This window comes from Erinaceus europaeus, chromosome 7 (assembly GCF_950295315.1).
Source record: "Erinaceus europaeus chromosome 7, mEriEur2.1, whole genome shotgun sequence".
NCBI lineage: Eukaryota > Metazoa > Chordata > Mammalia > Eulipotyphla > Erinaceidae > Erinaceus > Erinaceus europaeus.
In genome coordinates this window covers 74115824-74124170 of record NC_080168.1, presented here as the reverse complement: position 1 = coordinate 74124170, position 8347 = coordinate 74115824, and the positions used below count along the sequence as shown (strand labels likewise).

At 44.7% G+C, this 8347-nt stretch overlaps 1 non-coding gene across 1 annotated transcript; it reads left to right on the top strand.

The window, feature by feature from the left end:
* The first annotated feature begins 8052 nt into the window (after positions 1-8052).
* TRNAK-CUU (transfer RNA lysine (anticodon CUU)) lies at positions 8053-8125 on the top strand. The gene has a single exon. It is a non-coding gene; the product is annotated as a tRNA-Lys (tRNA).
* The last annotated feature ends 222 nt before the right edge of the window (positions 8126-8347 follow it).

Sequence of the window (8347 nt, the reverse complement as noted above, 5' to 3'; positions counted from 1 at the left end):
AAAGGGAGAAGACTCAGATAAATAGAATTGTAAATGATAGAGAAGATATCACAACTGACACCACAGAAATCCAGAAAATCATATAATCATATGAAACTTCTATGAAGAACTATATGCCACCAAGCTAGAAAATCTGGAAGAAATGAAAGAATTCTTAGAAACATATTCCCTTCCAAAAAAAAAAAAAGCTAGTATAGCCACAGACCCTTTGGAATATAACTAAAATATGTCTACTAGCTATTTACCAAACTGAGACACCCTCCCCCCAAACTCTTCATCTGCACTATTCCAGCCTCCATTCTCACTATGGGGAGATGCTAGTTCACAATCTGGCCTCCCCAGTCACTTTCTTATAGGCAGATAAAAGTATTGTTCAGTACTTTGAGGAAAAGCACAGAGATCCTGAATGTCTATTTTTATTGCAACTGAGAAACTTAGTTCAAGAAGAAATTTTTATATTTTAAATAGGAATCTAAGAAGAAATAGATTTAAAGAAAAGCCAAATTTTTTTTTCAAGTTCATTTGAGAATGTTGCCATACTGTCTATTTGTGTTCATCTTGGGACGTTCATTTGTACATTCATTCATTTACTGAGATTCCAAGCCTGTTGCTGGCACTGGCAATGGAATAATGAACATAAGATACTTACAGGATATCCATTAATATAAACATCATTGCATTTGCTGCTGTTTCCTGAAACAACTGGTGAACAGAATGAGATGTTGTTGCAAATTGGGTGGATCGACTGGGAGCATGAAGAAAGGCCTTTGCCCTGTCAGAGGAGTCAGAATGTTCTTCAATAAAGAGGCCATCCCAACTGCATTGACATTTTCCTCTAAGATGGGCAGAATAAAGTGTGACAACAGAAAAGTGTGTTTGCATCTTGGCTGCATACAAAGGGACATTGAGACCATGGCATAAAGAGTTCTCAGAGTTCTCAGAATGGAAGGTTATTTACTCTAGTGGTTGTCAAATGCTTTTCAGCTGTGGAGCCCCTTGTAAAGAGAAATTATCAAAGAAACACACTATGGGGAATGGAGAAGACAGATATGTTCTGGTTGAGGCAGGAACCAGGATGTGTCCTGGGCTCTGTTCACTTAGACCTCTGCACAGGCCCTTGGCCCACACGAGCCAGATGATAGTCATTCATTACCTGGAAGTAATTAAATTTTAACTAATTAAAAATGCAATACAATTTTATTTATTTATTTTTTATTTATAATAAGGAAGCACTGACAAAAAACGCAGGATAAGAGGGGTACCACTCCACACAGTTCCCACCATTAGAACTCCGTATTCTATCCCCTCTCCTGATAGCTTTCCTATTCTTTATCCCTCTGGGAGTATGGAATGCAGAAGGTGGAAGGTCTCGCTTCTGTAATTGCTTCTCCGCTGAACATGGGCATTGACAAGTTGATCCATTCTCCCAGCCTGTCTCTCTCTTTTCCTAGTGGGGCGGGGTTCTGGAGAATCAGGGCTCCAAGACACATTAGTGGGGTTGTCTGCCCAGGGAGATTTTAATTTCAGTTTCTTAGTGACAATTTTAAATTCAGTTTCTTAGTGACCCGGTGAGCCCCAGTAGACACTAGTGGTATATAGCTATCAGACAGCATGAATGTAGAACAACTTCTTCATAGTACAGAGTTCTACTGAACAAAAGCAGGGGTGGTTCACTAGGAAGAATGCACACATTCCCATACACAAGGACCCAGGCTTCAGCCTCAGGTCCTCGCCTGCAGTGCCTCTCTCCTCTGTCTCTATATCATGCTGCCTTTCTCTCTCTCTTTCCCTCACCCTCTAAAAAAAAAAGTTACCAGGAATGGTGGAACCAGGCAGGCACCGAGGCCCAGGGATAACTCTAGTGACAAAAACAAAACAAGCTGCTGAAAATTGCTAATGGAAGTCTAGAAATTTTAGGACTCTGGAAACCTCAATTAGAAAGCCACTAATCTGAGAGCCAGGTGATGGTGCACCTAGTAGAGCACATACTTTACCAAGCACAAAGACCTCAGTTCATGTTTATATTTTATGAGACACAGACAAATGGAGACCACTTTGGTTTGTGGTGATAGGATTAAAACTAGAACCTGACAGATGGCCTATGCTCTATCCACTGAACCACCAGTGACCTCTGTTCAAAGAGATGGAACTGGGCTAGGGAAATGACTTAGCAGTTTACTTAGTAGTAGACTGTCCTGCCTGAGTCTCAGAAACCCCAGATTCAATCCCTAGCACTACAATAAGCCAGAGATAAGCAGTGTTCTGGCCTCTCTCTCTCTCTCTGTGTGTGTGTGTGTGTGTGTGTGTGTGTGTGTTTGTATCTTTCTCTTTATACCCCTCTCTTTTTTAAATATTTTATTCATTACTAATGAAAAAGTTAGGAGGAGAAAGAACCAAACATCACTCTGGTACATATGTTGCTAGGAACTGAACTCAGGACCTTGAAAGTCTTATGTTTTATTCACTGCACCATTTCCTGGACCACTCTCTTTATATCTCTACCTCATTAAAATAAATAAAATAGCAACAACAAAGGCAAGAAGAAGGGTGACAAAATGGGAAACATGGCCACCAGGAACAGAGGATTTGTAGTGCAGGCACCGAGCCCCAGCAATAACCCTGGAGGCAATAAATAAATAAAATATTTTGAAGACAAAATAGTAATAATAATAATAAATAGATAGAATTAGTTCCCAAGTATCTCTAAAGCATGGAAAGGACTTTACATTTTATACATGTTGAACCACCTCAGGCACTTAACCAAGACATTCAAACTCCCATTAGGCCCAAGCAGATGCAGCAGAAAATGTCATCAATTAGCGAGAGGCTAATTAATCTTTCTTTGCCACGTACACTCTGGCAGGTTCTGAGAAGTGCTATTTTTCTCAGAGCTGTAGGACCTTGATGCAAAAGCTGACACTGGAGGGCAGATCTTGCCAGTAGTCCCCCTAATAGTTACATACAAAAGAAATTAAAAATAGGGGGTCTGGTGGTAGCACAACGGGTTAAGCCCACATGGCACAAAGCACAAGGACTGGCAGAAGGATCCTGGTTGGAGCCCATGGCTCCCCACCTGCAGGGGTATTGCTTCATAAGTGGCAAAGCAGGTCTGCAGGTATATTTCTCTCCTTCTCTCTGTCTTCCCCTCCTCTCTTTATTTCTCTCTGTCCTATCCAACAAAAACGACATCAATAACAACAACAATAATAACCAGAATAACAATAAAACAACCAGGGCAACAAAAGGGAAAGCAAAAGAAAGCCTCCAGGAACAGTGGATTTAAAAAAAGAAAGGAAGGAAGGAAGGAAGGAAGGAAGGAAGGAAGGAAGGAAGAAAGAATCAGTTTAATCTGTATGCTGGGGCATACTGGATTCTCTGTTTTTCATTGAATAAATGTATTTCATCCTGATGTCATCTTTCAGATCTTTCAAAATGATTTACACATCACATCTTGTTTTTTAATCCAATCACTGCTATAAATTTTGTTAATTTTATTATGGATTTTATTTATATTTATTTATTTGCATTACACAAAGACTCAATAAGGGGATTGTTATTGAGGAGACATTTTAAGGGCAGGGCATCCTTCAAATCTAGTAACTTTTTGTTGTTGTCTAAGTTTAATACTTTTTCTTTCTTTTTTGGATAGAGACACAGAGAAAGTGAGAGGAAAGAGGAACATAGGGAGAGAGACAGAGAAACACCTGCAGCACTGCTTACCACTTGTAAAACTTCTCCTCTGCAGGTGAGGACTGAGAACTTGAACCTGAGTCCTATGCCTGGTAATGTATGTGCTCTGCCAGGTGAGCCACCACCTGGCCCCAGGTTGCTGGTTTGACTCTTTGTCAAGAGTTCAGAACTAGTACTTGTCTGAAAACATCCTCCTTGGCATCTGGACCATCCCCTAGTAGACTGTCAGGTTATCTACTTATACAGAGATGCCCCTAAAGATTAAGTCAGAAATGGCATCTGTACATGTCCAGTTAGCATTCTTGGTAGCTCCCTAAGAAATTAGAATTTAGCTAATAAGGACTCTGTTTCAGGCACAGTGCCATGTATGAAGGCAGATATATACCTAAAGTGAATATCATCTAGTAATGGAAGTGGACTCCCAAACCATAATCAAGATATAGAAACATTTTCAGAATAAAAAGAATGCGAAGAGTGCTATTGCTCCCAACAACACACTGAATTTGCTCCAAGATCCACTGTAATCCTATATGTGCTAATCCCTTGGCTTCTTGTCCTGTCAAGAAAATTTCCATTCATTTATCAAAGTTTGATTGAGGTTGCTTTTACCTGTACATCCAACCCTCCCAAATGAAAGACAGAATTAAAGGAGATCAGGTGCCCTGAGAGTGATATGGCCATAGACAATAGGCACAATTGGGCACATGACCCTGTTTTTAGGGCAGTCCAAACATTTATATTATTCAACATATCACTTTATTTTGTAATTTTCCATACTTCTGCTGGGACTATCTCCAGGATGATATTATAAGCTGGGGCAGGGGGGAGAAACATCACAGCACTAACAGTTCCCACAGTGTTGTGAGGGCCTGGCAAAGCAGATACCTTTTTAGGTGAATTATCTTGCTGGTTGTGTTTTGTAATTATTGATGTTTCTATGGAATCTTTAGAATATGAGCTTAGGGGGCTGGGTGGTTGTCGTATGCTTTACATTGGTTTGTTCTAGCCCTCCCCTGCCAAGAGAATTGGATGAGTCCTGTTAATTTCGCGGGCCTGCTTGGCCCCGCCCCAAGGAACCCCGGGAGAGGGTTCCTGAGTTCAAGAGTGACAGAGTTCCTGAGTTCTTGAGTTCGAGAGTTTCAGAGTTACAGAGTAAGAGAGAGTTCCAGTGTGCCAGAGTTTCAGAGGGTTCCCGAGTACGAGAGTTCCTGAGTTCCTGAGTTCGAGAGTTTCAGGGTTTCAGAGTAAGAGAGAGAGTGCTTGTGCCGCCGCAATGAGACAGCAGAGTTCTGTTTGGTGATTGGTTTAGTTTATGAATCGTTGTTCCTGAATAAAGAAATACAGCTTCCCTGCCCAGCCATTGTCTCCGCGTCTCTGTTACCAGCTTGTGAAGCTAGACCTGCCGGCAAGAGCCTTCCGAAATAATAACAACAAATGGCGCCCAACGTGGGGCTGACCTGCGCATCTCTCAGATAAGTAAAGACAATTTGGCTACCTATGCACTATGGCCTTCTCTTCTGCTTGTGAAGAGATCTCCAAAGGCCTCTGCTCTTTCTTCACGAGACTGTTTTGCTGTTTCTGGAACATTTATGTCTGGACCACTCTGTGGTTCCCACTCGCTCAGGCGAACTCAGAACAGCCAGCGGGAATAGCCAGCGGGCGGGAGGCAAGGCGCGGAGCTGCTGTTTCCACCTGGTTAAACGGCCAGCCAGCTGGCTGTGCCCAGACAACCCTGCGCACCACGCCCGCAGCCCCGCAGCCCCGCAGCCTGCAGGAGGCCTATGCCAGCACACAAGAGCCCCAGGAGCCCAATGCCAACATGCTGGAGCCTGATGCCAACACGCTGGAGCTCGATTCCACCACGCAAGAGCCTGATGCCAGGATGCAGGCCAGCCCACAGGAGCCGGCTTTCCACCGTGTGGCGCAGGGCACTGGACACGTGATCCCTCCACACTGCTCGGCCACTGCAAACAGGGCAGCAGACATGGCAGGGCCATGGGGCAGGGCCGCGGTGGCCTATCATGGCCGCCACCTCTGGGCACCTAGGCCCACGCCTTCTACAAAACTGGCCCGCCTGCCCTTTTGCTATAAATTCTGGAACCATCCTGGGCCTCCCGGACCCCCGGGCTCCCTGCCGAAACTGGGCACACGAGATCTCCAGCCGCCGGTCCGGTCTGAAGACAGACAAGCTGGAGTACGCAGAGACTTGTGCAGAGATCGCAACCTGCAATTCCTAGAAGTGGAGCTGCTCGGGAATGGAGCTGCGCAGGAAGCCACCTCCGGATGGTGAACCCCCCCCCCCCAACAACTAAGACAGTACAGACTTAAATTCGTGTTTAAAATGACATGTCTTCGTAACAAAGGTTTCTCTCCTTGTGTATTAATGACCATGTTTATGTGTATGTTTAAAGTTTGGTAAACAGTAACTTTAAGGCTAAATTATTACTAGTCAAAGTTAAATGAAAAAGGTTTTCAATGTAATTCTCATAAAGATAAAATTAACTTACATTTAAAGTCTAAGGTAAAAATTAGTTAACAATCAATATATTTTAACTAAGTTAGTCTAAACAGAAGGTTAAATAGACTTGTTGATATGTAAAACTCTCGATTACCTTCTCTATTAGAAATGGTAGATCGCACAATGGCTATGCTAATTATTCTCATGCCTGAGGTTTCCTCTCTGGCCCACACCTAGGGTGTGTCTCCATCTTGAATGGGTGTAACAAAAGGTTAAAAGACGTTGTTGATATGTAAAAGTCTCAAATTCCTTCTCTATTAGAAATGTTAGATCGTGCAGTAGATATGCTAATAACAAGTTTTGTTTCATAGTAAGTAAGTTGCAGCCATCTGCCTTTGGGACCCTAGGCCGTTCCCCACCCCCATGCAAATGCCCGTCGAGGCAAGTAGCCCCTGAGAGGCAGTTATGGCCCCCTCAGGCCTTCCCTTGGCAACATGCTGGTTTTTGTTATATATGTTTCTGTTCACCCCACACCCTTGATACTATAGTCATTTAGTTAAAAAGAAAAGGGGGAATAATCAGAAATTTAAAATGAATATTGCCAATCTTTACTGTCATAGAAGGGTGACCTTGTTCTAAAACAGGAGTGGTCCACAAAATCTCAGGCCCCGAATTTGTACCATTCAGGGGCGAACCATCTTTATGAAATTGGGACCGACAATCTCTCTTCCAATGAAACCCCTTACGACATTTTGGACAAACAGTACGTGGTCTCTGGCTCCCTGACTGAAAGCGGTTGCTCTGGCTGGAGGCGTGGTTTCCCTGACTGGAGGCGTGGTTGCGACTTATCAGGACATTGGTTACGCCAATGTCCTTGGCGACCGCACTGAAAGCAGGCCCCATTTTGCTTACGTGGGGCAACTGCATAGACCTGCGTCATAGCGGGTGTCCCATAATTGCCTGATGTAAGTTCCTGTGTCACTAGAATCCAATTATCTGGGTGTAGGTGTTTAAGATTAAGGCATACCTGACGGAATTGTGGTGTCATGCCTTCCCAGACAATAGAGCGCAGGAGTAGTTTGCGGACGTCAGGATTATAAACCTTTCTCTCTAAGCTTCTCTTCACCCTTGAGATGAAGCTCGCCAATGACTCATCAGAGCCTTGGTGAAAAGAGTTAATGGGAGCTGATGGATCTACATCAGGTGTGGTCACCCTTTCCCATGCTTGTGTTGCACAGATGCGTACCTGTTCAAAATAACCGGTTGGGAACCTGGCTTCTGCCTGCTGAGCTCCAGATTCATAAGCTCCTGCTCCAAACAAAGCATCAAAATTCCATTCTACCTGTTTGTTACTATTTTCCTGCGATTGCCTAGAGCACTCATCGCAGAAACATGCCTGCCACTGAAGATAGAGTGGGTCTGGGAGTGCAGCACGAGCCAGTTCTTTCCAGTCTTGTGGTGTATTTAAATGCTGGTAAAAGCTTCTCAAGACGGACTTGGTCCATGGAGAGTGCATCCCGTCCTCCCTGCCTGCTTGTCTGAGAGTTCCAAGTTATTTAGAGGAATATGGCTGCCACGGCTGAGGGTTTTGTTTAGAAGGGGCCAAGTTTACCGGGAATGTGTGGATTTGGTCCGATGGCGCAGGAGAGGGAGCTACAGAAGTGGAAAGTTCAGTAGAAACTGCTGTAGTGGCTGCAGGGGAGACTAAATGCATATCTACGGGGTGGACTGCACATGGTTTAAAATCCTTAAATGCTGAAAAAATATCCTTTAGCTCTCGTATCTCAGCCACTAGGTCCCTTAATGGTGACGTATCAGCAGGGGGCAGGGTCAGGGACGAGGAAGCCTCAGGCGGAGCTGAAACCGCGGCAGCAGGGGCCGGGGGCAGGGTCAGGAAAACGGAAGCCCAGCTAGCTCAGTCGGTAGAGCATGAGACTCTTAATCTCAGGGTCGTGGGTTCGTGCCCCACGCTGGGCGCCAGATGTTGTTGCGGCGGTCTGGTGTCGGGCTGCACCACGGAGAAGAGAGCGGATGTCCAGAGCAAAGGGGTACACAAATCTTTATAATAGGATGGGGGGGGAGGTTTGGTTCAGACCACGTGGAGCCAGCCGGCAATGGCTGACCACGGGGGGAGAGCAGGGAGCGAGACCTCAGAGAGGGAAAGCCGAGAGCCCAGAGAGAGCGAGGGGAGGGGTGAGG